This window comes from Aotus nancymaae, unplaced genomic scaffold (genome assembly GCF_030222135.1).
Source record: "Aotus nancymaae isolate 86718 unplaced genomic scaffold, 86718_ANA_hifiasm-v0.15.2.pri h1tg000025l, whole genome shotgun sequence".
In the NCBI taxonomy this organism is placed as follows: Eukaryota; Metazoa; Chordata; class Mammalia; order Primates; family Aotidae; genus Aotus; species Aotus nancymaae.
Genome location: NW_026988438.1, coordinates 23,508,709 through 23,526,940, shown reverse-complemented (window position 1 = coordinate 23,526,940; position 18,232 = coordinate 23,508,709). Strand labels below are relative to the sequence as shown.

The following is an 18,232-nucleotide window of genomic DNA, read 5'->3' as shown; positions in this document are numbered from 1 at the left end:
GTAGTCATAAATCCTTCAAAAATATTTCTTGACAGTTGGCCTCTCTGTAGTTTTGCAACTTGAACAATTTGTCTTTAAGAACTTGGTTTTTCAAGACTGTTGTGTTTGAAATGGTTTTGAGGTTTTATGGTCTGTTGACACTCTGAGGAACTTAGAACACATTCACTTCCTTTTGCTTGGTGAGCTGTCCAGAGCCTTTGCAAATGCATGCAGACCATGGAAGTGCCCCAGCAGCCCTGCTGTTCACACAGAATCCTATTTGGAAGGCAGACATGTGGCCCATTTCCATAGCCATTCCTGAGAAATCTGGCTTTTCAAGGTAAGTGCAGAAGACTTCGGTTTGAGGAGACATGAATGAAGGTACCATAGAAATAAAGCACACTGAATTTGTTGGCATAATCCTAATTCAGAATCTTCAAACAGTTCTGCTATAAAAAGAAAGCTTATTCACTCTGACCACAACTCCTCTTTTATAGAAAGAATTGTGCTATTCTTACTGTTCAGGACATGTTTTCTGAAGGTAAAACCTAATTTTAATTGATAAATATGAACAAAAATGATTTCAGAATCTCTCAAAAAACTGACTAAACACATCATAGAATTTTTAAGGGCACTTGGCACTATTGAATTTACGTGTGATTATTCAAATGCTTATCTTTTAAGTGACATCTTAATTTTCTTTCATTATGAAAATCCTTTAACTCTATTACTTCATTATTTTCAGATAGAGTTTGAAACTATTCAGGCAGCCCTAGTCAATGGAAGAAAACAATCTGTAAGCAATCAGGTACTTAGAAATTTCTAAAAGAAGTATATTTAAAATATCATGTGAAATAATGGTAATTATAATTCTTTCCATCCTGTTTTAAAAGTATTACATAACAGGAATGATTCTGAAATAACTTCTTAAATAAGATAAATAAGAGGAACATGTGTTCTAATAATTTTACTTTAAGTAAAATACCTTCTATCCAGTATTTTCTACTTCCAAGAAGTAGTATTTTTCAAATATGTGGAATGAAATATAATGCAAAGTTTTTTAAAAAATAAGCCAGTAATGCTTAACCTGAATATAAGCATTTAATTTTATTTCTTTCACAAATTTGTTATGTGGCTTTTGATACATCACTTAATTCTCTGGACTTTGGTGTTCTACATAACTGCACAGTTACTTATCTGAGAAATTACTTATTAAGTACTCGAGAATTACATGTCTTTGTTTTCTGTTCTATTGAGTTTAAATAAATTAATCAGTCAGGATTTTAATCAGCCAGTAGGAGTAATAGGAAGACCAATGGATGAGGAATCAGGTGGCGGGAACTCTAGTCCTCTGTTTTCTGGCAATTGGCTGCATAATTTGGGGGAATATTATCTAAGCATTCCTGGCCAGGGCTTGTAAAACTTTTTCTACAAAACGCTAGAAAATGAAAATCCTTTAGTTCTATTACTGCATTATTTTTAGATAGAGTTTGAAACTATTCAGGCAGCCCTAGTCAATAGAAGAAAACAATCTGTAAGCAATCAGTCTTTAGAGTGATACACCAATCCTCTGAAATTGCAGGCAAAAGTGTAAGTGTGCGTTCCTCTTTCTTTCTTTCCTTTTTTCCTCCCTTCTTTCCTTCTTTCTTTCCTTCCTTCCTTCCCTCCTCCTTTCCTTCCTTCCTCCCTTCCTTCTTCCTCCCTCCCTCTCTTTCTCTTCCTTCCTCCCTCTCTTTTTCTTTCTTTCTTTTCTTCTTTCTTTCACTTTCTTTCTTTCTCTCTCTCTTTCCTTCCTTCCTTCTCTCTCTCTCTCTCTCTTTCTTTCTCCTGCCCAGGCTGGAGTTTGGTGACCCACCTATGGCCCAATGACTGCAGCTTCGACCTCCAGGGCTCAAGTGATCCTTTCATCTCAGCCTCCACACTAGCTGACACTACAGGTACATGCCACCACATCTGGCTAATTTTCTTTTTTTTTTTTTTGGTAGAGACAGGGCCTTGCTCATGTTGCCCAGGTTGATCTCAAACTCCTGGGCTCAAATGATTCTCTTGCCTTGGGCTTTCAAAGTGTTGGGATTACAGGTGTGAGCCATTGTGCCTGGTAGTGCTTTTTTTTTTTTTTAGTAAGAAAAACACAGATTTCATCAAATTTTCAAAATGGTCAAAAATCCAATTAAAGTTAAAGACCATAGGTCTAGCTAATTTCTAAAAGTGTTTTCCAAATTTAAAAGCAGTGAATCTGTGAAATGTTTACTGGTGTCTACTGTGTATAAGCCATTGTGCTAGCACTATAAGAGACGTAGCACATTGTGACTATAATAATATGTTAAATATGTTGTTAAATAATATGTTAAAAAATATATTTTTGGGACAGGGCCTCGCTCGGTCCCCAGGAAGGAATGCAGTAGCACAATTAACGCTTACCAAAGGGGTCAAGTGATCCTCTCACTTCAGCCTTCTGAGTAGCTGGGACTACTGATGTGAGCCACAATGCCTGCCTATTTTATTTTCTTCAGAGATGAGGGTCTCACTATGTTGCCAAGGCTGGTCTCAAATCCCTAGGCTCAAGCAGTCTTCCTGACTCAGACTCAGACTAAAAATATTTTAAAGAAGGTTAGAATATGTGCAAATCAGTGCTATCCATCAAAGTAATAACACTGAGAAAAATTTTCAATCCATCAAAGATTTCTAAGACATTGCTTTGCAACGTGTTTTCAAAGCTAGTTCATGAGTTATACCAAAGTATTTTCCAAATTTTGTTAATGTCCCATCTTATTTTGAATGACAATGTTATTATTCATGACAATCATAATCAAACTTAATCTAAGCATTCTGTTTCCTAAAAACATATTTTGGTTAAGGGCAGGAACTATGTCTTTGCTATCTTTATACTTTAGAATGGTGTTTGACCCATAATCAGTACCCAGTATCTTTGGAATGGTTATATGAATGAATAAATGAATGAAATGATGAAGGTATTATCATGGAGATTATGTACCATAGCTACTGAAGGCTTGGAGCTCCAGATGGTCTAAAAGCAGCAGTTGCTAAGTCCAAAGATGGCTTCTTTTTTAAAATTTGGTTGTAACTGTGATTTCAAAATAATTGGCCAAGTCAGTATTGCAGTTCCTGATGATTAAGTCACTTTTTAAAGAGAGTGAAGTTTGTGGAATTTAATTGACAGAAGAGAGAGAAATATTTCTTACAAGGTTGCTAGTAACCTGTTCTCTAGGATGGCATGAGTGGAGGGTGAAATTTTGTTAATGGAAAGCGTTGCCATCAGCATCTGAGCCCTTCGTTTCCTGAGACTGGGTGGAAGATAGTATAAGCCAGAACATCATGCATAAATGGTAACTTTTCTGGGAAATCCAAAATCCAAAAGTCAAGTTTCATAGAATTTAGGGTGCCACTCTGCCCCCTGATAAAGAAGTTCAGACTGAGCTCCATTGCCTGCCCAATTGATGATGTCAGTCCAAGTACTGTTTCCTGGGAATTTCCCATAGCTACCTGGGGCAATGGAATAACTTGTGATCAATCAAATTGTAGCTCTGTTCTCACTGCAGGAACAATTGCACTAAAAGAAATCCAATCTATAATATCTAGTATATGATTCATTCACTTCTCAGGGAAACTTAAGATTTAAAATTTTAAGAAATTGTAATGAAAAACCTGAGTAGCTTTGTATATATTTGGTGTCATGCCTGAGACATTCTTATTCAAGAAAGTGCCTCTTACCTCTACTCTTGTCATCCCCTCATCTCAGAAGATGTTAGGATATAGCAATGTACTATTTGCTGTGGGATACAATTATACTGTGAGCCTGTGCAATATCACTCTATATTAAACAGCGCTATTTTCTTCACACATTTAGCAGTTCTACGAGGACATATTCCTGGATCTCCTTAAGGATTGAGATCAGTCCCAGATATAATCCAAAGACCAAAATCTTCATTAATGGGAGCTCAAATATGTCATATGATCCAAGGTCTCACTTGGTTATGGCAGGAAGCTTAGTCCCCTCTGCGAGGATTTCTGAGACTCCCTGGGCAGTGCTTGCATGTTCTACAAATTCAAGACTGGTAGCACCCATCCCCTCACTTCAACTGCTGCCCCAATCTCTATTTTCTGATGACCTCTGCACTTCTCTAGAAGGCTTTACTCCAAGAGGTGGTCAAGACCGCTTCCATTCCCTCTCAAACACAAGTAAACTTAAATCTGTGACAAACCTATTTTGGGGGCAAACTTTTTCTTAAAGGACCAGATAGTAAATATTTTAGGTTTTGTGAGCCAAACAATCACTGTTGCAATGATTCAACTTATAGTGTGAATGCAGCCAGACAATGCATGCACAAATCAGCATGACTGTGATCAGATAAAAACTGCATTTACAAAAACTAGTGGCCAGCCCATAAGCTGTAGTTTGCTGGTCCATGAACTATATTGAATGCTTGGTGTCAACTTTTAAAAATCCCAGCACTTTGGGAGGCTGAGTCAGGTGGATCATAAGGTCAGGAATTCAAGACCAGACTGGCCAACATGGTGAAACCCCATCTCTACAAAAAAATACAAAAATTAGCTGGACATGGTGGCTCATGCCTGTAATCTTAGCTACTTGGGAGGCTGAGGTAGGAGAATTGCTTGAACCAGGACCCTGGAGGCAGAGGTCGCAGTGAGCCGAGATCGCACCACTGCACTCCAGCCTGGGCTACAGAGTGAGACTCTATCTCAAAAAAAAAAAAAAAAAAAAAAAAAACACTGTAGTAAAAAGATACATAAAACTCACAGTTAGAAGTTAGAGAATGCCTTCCAGAGGTATCAGCACTTCCCTTCCTGGAGGTACCCATTACTCATTTTAGCGCTGGCCTGAGGCCATTCAACTGAGACCCAGTCAACCTTCCTGGTCAAAAGTCCTCTCTCCTCCTTGCCTTTACTTCCACAAGGTCAGATTCTTCCCCCCATATGTTAAGCCCTAGCTAGGGATGCGAAAAACAAGCTCGTGTTATAATCATCTGACAGAAGCTCTTTAGTTTAATTAGATCCCATTTGTCTATTTTGGCTTCTGTTGCCATTGATTTTGGTGTTTTAGTCATGAAGTCTTTGCCCGTGACTATATCCTGAATGGTATTGCCTAGGTTTTCTTCTAGGGTTTTTATGGTTTTAGGTCTTATGTTTAAGTCTTTAATCCATCTTGAGTTAATTTTTGTGTAAGGCATAAGGAAGGGGTCCACTTTCTGATTTCCACATATGGCTGGCCAGTTTTCCCAACATCATTTATTAAATAGGGAATCCTTTCCCCATTGCTTGTTTCTGTCAGGTTTGTCAAAGATCAGACGGTTGTAGATATGTGGCATTATTTCTGAGGCCTCTGTTCTGTTCCGTTGGTCTCTGTATCTGTTTTGGTGCCAGTACCATGCTGTTTATGGTTACTGTAGCCTTGTAATACAGTTTGAAGTGAGGTAGCGTGATGCCTCCAGCTTTGTTCTTTTTGCTTAGGATTGTCTTGGCTCTATGGGATTGAGGAGTTAAGTATGGCTGTAATTCTGTAAACTGAGCCAATAGGCCTCAGTGGCAACTTGAGACACACGGGATGAAGCACCTTGTAGTGGTGAGTCTAGGCCCTGGGATGGTAGGGCTTAGCAGTATCCCAGACTCTGTGAGGGCAAGTACAGTGGCAGCAAGTACCCCAGAATGGTGGGTCACAGCTGTTAGGGCCCTGGAGGAGCACAAAGCAGCACAACAATGACTCTACTCTCTCGGGAGAGAGGTATCTCAGCAGTTCAGACTCTAGGGGGCTAGTGCAACTCCAGGAAAGCAGAATACTAGAGTTGTCTGGCCTGTAGGGTGGGGTGTCTCAGCTCAGCGTCTGTCATTTCCCTTGGATGTAGGCTATCATGTCAATTTAGCCTGAGACGTGCAGCTTCTTAGCTTGAAGTCTGTGAAGACACAGACTTCCCAATGGGCAATGTGTCACTTCAGCCAGGTCTGGGCACATGGCTAGTCTGGATAGCCCAGGCACCATTTCCTTGAGCTGTAGGGCACTGCTTCAGCTTAGGTGCTACAGCGTATGACCACTTCAGACAGTCAAGGCACCATTTCCTGGGAGGCAGGTTGTTTTTTCAACTTAGACATTGGTGAGGTAAGACTGCTCTGGGCAGCCAAGGCACTGTTTCCCTGGGATGTCTGGCATTGCTTCAGCTCTGATACCTGGGTCAGGTCATAATAGTAACTGGAAGGGATGGGAGGCAGTGTGCAACTTCAGTATTGGTCCTGTGGGACAGGTGCAACAGTGACTGGGAGGGGCTTTTGGAGCAGCTCTGCCAGGGAACTCTTTCTTTGGGAGGCAATGGACAGCCTTGGCTTGGGCCCCTCAGGGCAGAGTACAGCAGTAACTGGGAGAATTAGATGAAGCAACTCCAGCAAGGCGCCATTTCCCCAGGAGAGATTGTGAAACTTGAGCTCAGGTCCCAAGGGGCAGACGCAGCAGCAACTAGAGAGGTCGATGCAGCTGTTCTGCCGAGGAACGGTTTTCCTAGCAGGGACTGTGCAGCTGCAGCTCAGGCCTCGTCTTAGATTGTTTGTTTTGCTATGAAGGAATATTGAGGCTGGGTGGTTTATAAAGAAGATTGGTTTATCTAACTCATGGTTCTGCAGCCTGTACAAGAAACATGGCAGGTGTGCAGATCACATGGCAAGAGACGAAACAAGAGAGATGGGGAAGATGCCAGGCTCTTTTTAACAACCAACTCTCAGGGAAATTCTCATTGGAATTAATAGAGCAAGAACTCACTTATTACCATGAGGAGAGCACCAAGCCATTCATGAGGGCTCCACCCTCATAACCTGAGCACTTCTCATTTGCCCTGGATTCCAACATTGGGGATCAAATTTCAACATTAGGCTTGGAGGGTCAAATATCCGAACTACAGCTCTACCTTAGGGGTAGAGCTCAGTGACTGGGAAGGGTAGATAAAAGAATTCCACTAGGGCACCGTTTTCCCAGCAGGCAGTGTGCAGCGTCAGATTAGGGCCCTGAAGGCAGGGCACAGCCACTACTGGCAGGCATATATGGAGCTGTTCTGCCAAAGCAAGGTTTCCCCAGGAAGGAATGCACAGCTCCAGCTTTAGCTCCAGACAAGGGGCAGAAGGAGGAGGTAGAGCAGTTCCACTGCTGCTTGGCCTCCAGGGAAGGGTGTAACAGCTGCTCACAGCTCAGCTTGGGGATTTTAGGCCACAGAATGGGGATGGTTCCATGGCAGTTTAACTTCAGGGATGAAGGGGCACCCATAGCTACATGCCCCTGGAGCAAGACACACTCCAGCATAGTTCCAGTTCCAAAATAGCCTAACACGGTAGCCATGCAAGCCACTGGGGATGGGGCACTATGTCAGCTCCTTCTCTGCTAGGAGCACAGCTATGTGGGCTCCAGCAGCTCCCTCATGTCGACTTAATGCCTGTGAGGACTGCAGAGACACACTAGCAAGGTCTGCAGAGGTCCAAAGTGTGGATGAGTTTGGCTCGGGTCCTCTTGCTCACCTTTCTGACATAGGGAGAAATTCCTCCTGGCTCCCAGCTGATCCTGGCTGGGGGATGGAATGTGGGAGTCCCTGTGTTTCTTTCTGTTCTCATGTGGGTATCCTAAGTTTCTGTGTTCACTCAGGTTTCTGTTACTTCTTTAAGGAACTCTGCCATTCTGCTTTAGTTATTTTTATTAAAATGTAGTTGTTTATTTGTTGTTTTGTCTTTGTTTGTGGTAAGGACTTGTGCTAGGGGCTTCTAGGTAGCCACCTTGCTGTCACTTAGCTATCCTTTCTCTTTAAACACTTAGGTAGTGTTTGAATTCTAAAAAGTATATTGGCAAGGCAACATGTCACGCTGTCACTGTCTGGTGGTGGAGGTTATCTCCTGGTCATCTCTAGTCTACTTTCAGTCTCTCTGAATTTGACTATTTTAGATCCCTTGTATAAACGAAATTATATAATATTTGTTCTTTTGCTTAAAGATAAATTCATGCATCTATTCTTGGAATCACATGAAAAGAAAAATTACCCATATACCTTGGCCTCCAGTCACCTCTGGTTTGGAAGTACAGACAATCCCCCATTTAAACAATGATTGACTTATATGTTTTCATCTTTATAATAGTGTGAATGCTTTCAGTAAAAACCAATACTCAGTAAAAACCAGGCTTTGAATCTTGAATTTTGCTTAAAAATTATTTATAATAATGTTATTATAAAATAGTTCTATGTTAGATGAGTTTGCCTAACCATAGGCTAATGTCAGTGTTCTAAGCATGTTTAAAGTAGTTGAGGCTAAGCTATGACGTTTGGTAGGTTAGGTGTATTAAAAACACTTTCAACTTCATGATATTTTCAACTTACAATGGGCTTAAAGGAACATAACCCCATTGGAAATTGAGGAGCAACTGTATTGGAATCTTGTCTAAGAATACCCTGCTATGTGTTTTTCATGCATTACCTCCCACTACCTTCCACCTGTTGCTCCTGCAAACATATATTGTCCGTTCTCTCCTTTGGAATGTTGTAATCTATGCCTGGTATTCAACCACCTCATTTTCCTCTGTGCAACTTGTTATCTGACCAAGCACAACGACCACTGATGTGCACATATGAAACTGTTCTCACCTCTCTGTGTCATCTAGTATCATGGCACTCATATAACACATCATATGCTGCCTTACAAAGGTAACGTTAGTTTAGGTTTTATCTTATCATTTGGTTGTATTCTCCTTGTAGAACAGGATCCAGTCTTTATGCTATGTGATGGTCTTGCTTAGAGATTTAGACATGAGATGCAATAATTTTTTTAAAAAAGTTAAGCAATTGTCACATTAATTTGATGCTTACTCTGTCTTTCTCTTCTCTCCCCAGTCACCCTTTGTACTCATTTCAATGCAGCAAAGTTGACACAAACACATATAGGTTTTCTTAATTGAGTTTCTGGAATAATTTTAACAGTAAAATGGAATTATTATACCTAATTCACTATATATATATATATATATATATATATATAGAGAGAGAGAGAGAGAGAGAGATTCAATGATATTTCTATAAGTCATGCATTCCAGGAGACTATAATTAGTTAGAAGGAAAAAATTTATATATGTAAAACTAATGGCAAAATCAGAAGACTTTATGAAAATCTATACTTGTCAAATGCTTTATGATTTATAAAGAGGAGGTAGAAGTAATAATTCTTATTTTGCTGTTTTTCCCCAGATATTTAATTTAGAGAAATTACAAGTTAAGTGTCAAGTTATCTTCACGGGGAACAGATCTAAAACAGGCTAATTCAGAGATATTTGCAGAGAAACAGAGTGATTAGATAATCTTTGTTAGCATAAATGGTTTGAGTAAACAGCATTAACTAAATAACTGAGTGGGTAGCTAGTTTTGTAGCTAGTTTTCTAGAATATGTCGTAATACCATTAAAGTTTATTTAAAAAACTTTAAAGCCTTATAATGCAAATGGCGAAATCAAGGCTCAAGGTCACCTAGCCAGTCAGAGAGTGAATTCTGACTTCAAGCTCTGAATGAGTCTCAGCAGCCTCCATGCTCAGGCATGAGTTAGAGATGGGGACCCTAAACGCTGTGGTAGTTTCGGGAGGAGGGAGGCCAATGAAGGTGGAGAGATCAGAAGATTGACTCTTCACTGAGCCTTGATGTACAGACGGCATTTGGATAAACAAGAAGGAAGTTGGCACTCAGGCACATTAAGGCAGTGATTCTCAAAGGGGATTGGTGTTGTAATCACCTGAACCACATATCAGCACCAGTTTCAATGTCTCCCCACAAATTCTAATCCAGTGGTCTGAGATGAAGCTCTGGGAACCAGGGATTTGATCAATCTCTTTAGTGATTATGAAGGCTAGTGGTTAGGAGCCTGGTTCTCTCTCATCTTGTACCCTAATCTTGTATAGTAAGTGCCAGTACCAAGGGCATAACTAACAGCTGCTCTGAGGGCTTAAAAAGAGAAGGAGGAATAGATAAATTTCTAAGATATTCAGAGACAACCTGTGTATCCTGGCCCCAGTGCCCGGCAGCATGGGATACATACAGTGAGCATATGTCACAGGGGGAAATATAGGCTAGTAATTGTGTTCCTTATTGCCTAGACTTTCTTTATAAAAACAGTGATGATTCTCTCTGCTATTGAGTACTTTAAAGAAATAAGCACATCTGCCATATTCCAGATGCATGGCCTTGGTCTGCTTCATCAAGGCTCAGCTTCTTGTGTAAGTAAAAGGAAGAGAGTGATATCTAACTGAAATGAAAATTGTGAGGATCAAAAGTAATAATGTGTGAAAAGTGCCTAGGACAGAGTATTATTCAAAATTACTACCTTTCTTCCCTTCTACCACCATTGTGCAGTTTTTAGTTTTTGTAACATCTATAAATAAAAACAAACTATCCTCTCACTATTCCATCAGCCAATGACTTTCAGCCCAAGGCCACTGGAACGTGTGTAGGGCTTATGACTCATTGTAGGGAGGGAAAACACATGCCACGGGGAATCTTGGGGCCACTCACTAAGAGGGTGTTAGAAACAATCTGTGGAAGGATTTGGGTCTTGGTTGGATGACTAGGAAGTATGGGGATTTGCTATGTATTAGATGCTGTCAGAAAGCAGGGACAACTTTATGATTAGGTAAAGAAATGTCAGTCACTAATTTTAACCAGGAAAGGGGGTATCTGGTGTTTTATGGGTGGCCAATGACCTTGTTTTTGTCTGTGCTTAGACAAAATTGCGCAATAGACTTGTTTTGTACCACTTTATCATGGCCTTAGAGTGATCTTACTTGAGCTGCTCTCCTTTTTTTTCTTTCTCATGTCTGAAATAAAACAAAATAAAGGAGCAAAGCTGATATATATTTGAATTTTGAAAGGTGGAGAAGTGTTGAGACATTGAACATTTGTTGAGCCTTTTCTGTGTCCTATGTCGAGATAAACTTTGATCCTTCTGAGAATCTCACAAGTATATTATCTACATAAGGTGGGATTTGAAGCCAGATCTAGCTGACTTTTAACCACGGAAACTCCCAGTCTAGTGTGTTGTCACCTTATTGAGCTGTGCTTTGGGCACCATTGGAGCATGAGAATGAATTCCTGCCCATCTGTTGAAATGGACTGCCTTTGACTTTACTTACAATAGAAAATATACTTTGATTTAGAATCAGGTATTGGCATTTTTTTTTCTATGAAGAATCAAATAGTAAATATTTTTGGTTCTGTGGGCCATAAAGTTTCTGTTAGGACTACTCAACTGGCAATGTAGTGAAAGAGTGGCCGTAGATCATATGTAAACAAATGGGTGTAATTATGGTTCAATAAAACTTTATTTATAAAATCAGGTGGCCTGTGGAATTGGGCCCTTTGGCTACAGTTTGCAAACTTTTTATCTAGATAAGTAAGCAAAGATTCCAAATGAACTTGGATTTTTAAAAATGTATTGAACACATTTAAAATTGCTTTGAATCAGTAAATATGTGTAAAGAGTAAATATGTGCAATAAATGTAAGATAAACATGAGCAATATAAATGTTGTGAGGTTTTGTTTTTTTCAGGTGTTTATTAATTAATCTATTTTTAAAAACCACTTATTTCTAAACATGACAGAGAATCAGTATGGTGCCTAGCACCATTTGCTTTTTCTATCTGTATAGTGACAACTGGATTGGATCTCGTGAGGCCAAAGTGCTTATTTAATAGTTTTTCTGTGCTTCAGTCGTTCGGGCACCATGGTTGGCCCTTCCTTTTATTATTCCTTAAAGGACAACTCTTGTTTGCTAAAGTGAAGCTCAGAGAGACTGAACAACTGGTCTTCACTCATCCAGATATTGTGGTAGAGCTGGTGCTGAAACCCACACTTTTTCCACTATACCCTATCCCTCAATTTTTACCAATTATTCAGTTGATGCTCTGGGGCATAAGAAGGTGTTTAGATCATCTTCCAAATCATCAAACTAAAATGATGTGATCAGATTGAATTTAGTGCAGAGTGTGTTTTGTTACATTTTAATTTTGTGAAAAATTGGGATTAGAGACTAAATGTGGAAATTAGAATTCAGTACCATAATGTGGAGGGCATTGCATATATTGAGCCTCAGTGTACAAATTCCCTTTTTATAGATTCCTCTTTCAGTAAAGCATAACATAATAACCCCACCCGAAAACCAAGATCCTCTACCACCACCACGTCAGGTTGTCTCCACTGCAGCTTGATGGTAGAAAGATGAGGTAAGGCATATCATGAGGTCACTCTGAACCTCTCCTACCACATGCTATGCCACTGATCTCAGTCAAAAGGAATTTTTAACTACAATCTCCTATTCTCTAAATGTGGAAACACATAGAAAAATGTATAGGTAACTGGTACAGGTACATTTTAATTTTATGTTTATAGTCAAACATCACACAATGATATTTTCCATGCAAATTAATTAAAACAACCTCCTAGTTACATAACGTATACATTAATTTATACCATATACCCAGCTCCTACATATTTCTATGGCTAAATGTGGACGATATTCCAAAATATCACAAGTATATTATGTATGTAAGATGGAATTTAAAGCCAGATCTTCAAATCTTCAAAACTTTAATATTTCCACTACACAATATTCTCTTTTGGATGAGTCCAAGCTATATTTTTCTCCTACCGCCAGCTTAGTAAACTCACTCGCCCCAGGATATTGTGTCTGATTAATCTGAGTGTGGATGCTTTATTCTTCCAATCTAGACAGGATTTGCACCCTTAGCTCATGCTGAAAAGCGAACGTATACCCCATTGTGTATGGAACTATGCTTTTGTGGCAGGACATTATTATAGTGAATATACTACTAGGAGTTCCATTTGCAAACTTGGGAACAATAAATCTTATGATTCATTGTGATTTGGCAAAGAAAAACAAGTCTTCCAAGTGCTTCAAATGGAATATAGAAGAAAATGTATTAATATTTTTCCTGTGTCTTTCTCCAGTGCCTTATTGTTTATTCATTTATGACAATAGTAATAACATTATTAATAGGAAAAATAAATCATAATAGGAAAATGGTCATCCATGTATTTCTCACTTTAATGTTTGAGTGGGTTGTTGGGAGAGGAATGGAGGGAGACTTGCTTCATGACCCAAGGAAAGACTTTTGAAATGCGCCACTAGAGCTCAGCTCAGTTCTGTTCCCCGTTCTATTTCTCTTCCTGTGCAGACTTGCCAGATACAGAAAATGAAAACATAGGACTCCCAGTAAAATTTGAATTTTAGATAAATGGTAAATCATTTTTTGGTATAACTATGTTCTAAATATTTCATGGGATACTTATACAAAATCATCATTTGTTGTTTGCCTGAATTTCAAATTTAACTGAGTATCCTGCATTTTATCTGTGAACCCTACACAAAAATTCTTAAGGCTATGAGTTTTCATGTGGAGAGTTTTCTCGTTCAGCAGAATTGGATTCAATTTTTTTGCACAACCACACATAAGCCTTTAGAAAACTTGCTTAACCGGGAGCTAATCATTCATATTGTAGAGTTGTCATAAGGATTAAATGGAGAGAATGCAAATAAATCTCCTAGGTTCAGGCCAGGATTTAGCAGCTGCTCAAGAAACATTAGGCAAAAGTTTATTTTCTTTTTTCCTCTCAAACTTCTTTCAATTCTTTCCTAACTTTTCCAGGAAAAATAAGGGGTGTCTCCCTTTTTCCTTTCAATAGGCTGTACTTATTTCTGCTACAGAAACATACATGGGTTAAGGCTTGTTTTGTAATAATGATATACAGACATATCAATTTCTTTCTTTTTGGGTTCACGTTTGTCAGACATAATGTTTTAATTTTTTTCTTTCAAAACTTTGTAGGTCATCTTATTTGAAACATGTCTAAATAATGGTCTTCTAATCAATTTTTAGACTTAAAGTCTGATTTTAAAAATCTTTTTTTTAACTGTAGAGTTTGGTACATAAATTATCTATTGATAAAATGTGCATCTATTTCTGCCTTTTAATTTTTGTTTACTATTTGTCTATATTTTTCTAGGTTTTGGTTTTTCTCCTTTTCTTTCTCCCTTTTCCCTCTCTTTCTCCCTTCCTCCCTTCTCTCCTTTTTTCCTTCCTTCCTCTTCTCCTTCCTTCATTTCTTTTTTCATAATTAAGCTTGTTTCTTTTTCACTTCATTTTTTACCTTTACTAGCTCAGAAGTTATACACTCTATTTTCACTCTTTTAGTTGTGTCAAATACAAATTTTCACATTTATTTAAGAAAACTGAAGGTAAATAATATCTTACTTTCTTCCCAAACAGTACACGTATCTCAGAACACACAGACAAAAGATCCCCCCAGTCATATAATGTTGTTGCCTAGTATTTTAGTATTGTCTTACATTTTAAACCAATCAATTAGAATTTTTGATTCATACAAAATGTTTACCCATATATTTACAGTATTTTTGAGCAACATTTCTTCCTTTAGTACTTGATTTTCGTTCTTGTATAACTTTCATTCTTTGTCAAATGTATCCTTCCTATATACCTTTATTAAGGGTAAACTGGTAGTATTATCTTTCAATTTTCATTTGTATTAAAGGTCTTTATTTTGCTCACATTCTTAAAAGAATAGTCTTCTGTCTTCCTGCTTCCACTGCCACTTTTTTTTCTTTTTTTTTTTTTTGAGACGGAGTTTTGCTCTTGTTGCCCAGGCTAAAGTGCAATGGTCTGATCTTGGCTCACTGCAACCTACACCGCTCGGGTTTAAGTGATTCTCTTGCCCCAGCCTCCTGAGTAGCTGGAATTACAGGCACCCACCACCACATCCAGCTAATTTTTGTATTTTTAGTAGGGACGGGGTTTCGCCATGTTAGCCAGGCTGGTGTCGAACTCCTGACCTCAGGCAATCCACCTGTCTCAGCCTCCCAAAGTGCTGGGATTACAGGCATCAGTCACTGTGTCTGGCCCCACTGCTACTTTTAAGAAGCCACTTGTCTGTGTTGAGGTTTTTTTTTAAAGTGTTCTCTCTTCTCTAATTGGCTGCCTTTAATATTAGCTTCTTTTTCCTTAGTATTCTGTGGTTTCAGTATTCTGTGTCTAGGTATGATTTCTTTTTATTAACCTGGCTTAAGAACTTTTGACCTTACTGAATCTGATGATTGATGTTTTTCATCAATTCTGAAAATTTCTCAGCTATTATCTCTCAAAAAAATTGCCTTTACTTTGCTCACTTTATCGTCTACTCTGGAACAAATGTAACCTCCATGTGACTCCCTTTTGGTAACTTTCATTTTTCTTACAGGAACATAGCGTAGTTGCTAAGAAACAGAACTGAATCCAAACTCTCTGGATTGAAATGATGCCTTTAACTCTTAGTAGGTATATAAATTTGAGCAAGTTTCTTAACTTTCTATGCCTCAGTTTCCTCAGTTTTCAAATGGAGGAAGAAACAGTATCTACTTCATGGGATTGTTGTGAGGATTGCAAGATGAGATGTGTGTAATGTGCTAAGAAGCTCGTACAGTGTGTTTGTGCTTGTTTGCTCTTATTTTCTTTATGTATTGCATTCTCAGCAATTTTTTCATCTCTATTATATGGCTTAACAGTTTTTATTTTCTCTTTCTGGTTCTAATAGTATATTTTTCACTTTTAAAACACAATTTTCCAAAAGTAATTTTTATGCCTATTCATTTTTTTAAAATCAATTATTTTTAATATATTATGTTATTTTATATGTGTACGTTGGCATGGGCATTTGCTTTTGCCAGTTACCTTCTACCAGATACCAATAAACCTTGGGCCATTTCAAACTAAATTTTCAACATGGGATTTTTCGAGGCCCACTGATAGTATAGATTTCTTTGTCCAAACTCTGACAAGGCTGTCTTATGGTTACAAATTTTTGTGAGGAGAATATATTTTTGCTTTTCCACCCAAAGCTAAAACTAGGACAAGTAAGTAGACTGTGTCTTTCCCTGGAGTGGATTTTTTTTCCAAGTGCTTCCTTTTCTTAGGTTGTGGCTTTGTGTATTAGTCTGTTCTCATGCTACTATGAAGAAATACCTGAGTGGTTAATTTATAAAGGAAAGAGATTTGCCTCACTGTTCTGCATGGCTGGGGAGGCCTCAGGAGACTTACAATCATGGCAGAAGGCACCTCTTCATAGGGTGGCAGAAGAGAGACTGAGACACAGTAGGGGAAATACCAAATGCTTATAAAACCATCAGATCTTGTGAGAACTCATTCACTATCATGAGAACAGCATGGGGGAAACCATCCCCATGATTCAATTACCTCCCACTAGGTCCCACCCATGACATGTGGGGATTATAGAGATTACAGTTCAAGATGAGATTTGAATGGGGACACAGTCAAACCATTATCAGTGTGGTTGAGTCCAATTTGATTTTATACCTTCTATGGGGCCCTGGCTTTGTCCCCAGTGTCCTGTGCATATGGGTCTGTTAACAAGAAAGATCTAAGTCTCCAGCATTGACAAATAACTTCAAAGCTGCCTCTGCTTTTAGTACTCACTTACTAACTTACCTTTCTTGATTTATGTATTATAAAATTATTCTTTTCTACTAAAACTTTCTACTTATTTTTAACTCATCCATGAATTTTTAAAAGATGTTTAAAAAATGATTTTTGGCATTTTAAGTTACCTCCCACTGTGAACCGAGGTCAACATTTACTGTACTCTGCCGCAAATTCCACATCAGAGTTATTGCTATATTCTCAGTGACAAGCCCAATACTTGTCACTGAGCCACTTTAATAATATTTATTAAATGAATAAGTATATGTATAGTTGAATGTAACCCTGATATTACTTAGATATTTATCTAAAAACCCAAGGAAAGCTTACTTTGACATTGAAGACAATTAAAATTTGTTAAATTTAAAACATTCTACTAAAGTTCTGAACAGAATACAGGCCTCAGTCTGAAATTTTAGGAATTTTTACTGACTTCAGATGGCCAGTCCACAATTCAGGTGTTTGCTCTTTTGGAAAATATTTTTCCATAGAAAATAATATTCTAAATGTTGGTTTAATCACCAGACTAAACAGTAAAGCCTATATCACTGATAAATTATTTATATCATAGCATAAATACATCTAGAGAATGTATTCTCCATTTATAATATTATTTCTATGACCTCAGTAGAGAAAATAAATTCTGGGGACTGTGATATATCAGTTGGATTCTGGCTTAGGCTACTTGTCTGAAGGAAAGTACATCTACAAATCTAGGGTTTTTACATTGGAAATTGCTTGCCAGACTCTTCTCAATATGTTGAGAAAACATACTGAAGGCAAGAAATAAAGTGAGTTCTCTGACTTGGTAAATCTGATTTGAAGTGACAACGAGATGGAGTCTGAAGGAAAAGATCAAAGTCTGAGGTTGAAAATTCAAATTTGCAACTAAGAAATTGGTCTTCATCCTGGGAGGCCCATTGAAAATATTTGGAGAGTAATAAAAAATATAGACCCCTATACCCTATTCCAAGAAGTGAGAACTATGTGTCACTATTTTGCAAAAACTTCCCAGGCAATTCTATAGTGCAGCCAGCGTTGATGCATCAATCCAGATCTCATAAGAAAACTGAAACCACTTCAGGTGTTTCAAACAGGAAGGGATTTAATGTAGGGAATCAAAGGCTGCGATGGCACTGAAAGGGTTGAGAGAGCAAAGATCAGAAAAAGCTGCTGCTCCTGCTCCAGAAATCAGGAAACATGGGAATCTTTGGAAACTACCACTAAAGAGGACAGTTGCTTTGCTCCAATGAGGGTGGTTTAGAAAAAGCCTGAGACCGACTGGCGAACTACAAATCTCCTTTCTCCAGAAGCTCTCCGGCCTGCATGCTGTTTACACACACATGAAAATAATGGCTTCTCTTCAGTCCTACCTGCTGGTGTCACAGTGTCCGCTCTTATTATTCATGGCATCTAACACTAACCTTGTGGCCATGGACTCTACAGATGCATAGAAGGGACAAGATGGTGCAAATCTGTCAATAAATTGAGAAATACTTGGAGAGCATTTAAAAAACAGATTGAGAACCACTGCTTTGGGATGGATGAACTTCCAGAATTCAAAGCACTGATGTACTTTGTTGTATTAGTGAATTTTAAACAGCAAAATACTTGTAAAAACAATTTATTCAGATTCAAGAAGAAAGCTTGAGGTTTAAAACTCCCAGTGAAGAGAACTTTTTTCAACCTTCCAGATTTCTGTGAATACCAGG

The 18,232-nt window shown here is 38.4% G+C and overlaps 1 protein-coding gene across 6 annotated transcripts in view; it reads left to right on the top strand.

Moving 5' to 3' along the window:
* Nucleotides 1–204: 204 nt before the first annotated feature.
* The window catches only part of GPR141 (G protein-coupled receptor 141), a 50,375-nt gene continuing 32,347 nt past the window's right edge, over nt 205–18,232 (top strand). For 3 of the 6 annotated variants that reach the window (XM_064380443.1, XM_064380445.1, XM_064380446.1), the window contains exons 1-2: nt 205–319; nt 1,815–1,916. The gene's annotated coding sequence lies outside the window, so the exon portion shown is untranslated. Of the gene's footprint in view, nt 320–1,425; nt 1,917–18,232 lie in introns of those variants that run through there. The other 3 variants (XM_012461266.2, XM_021669359.2, XM_064380444.1) reach the window with 2 other exon arrangements.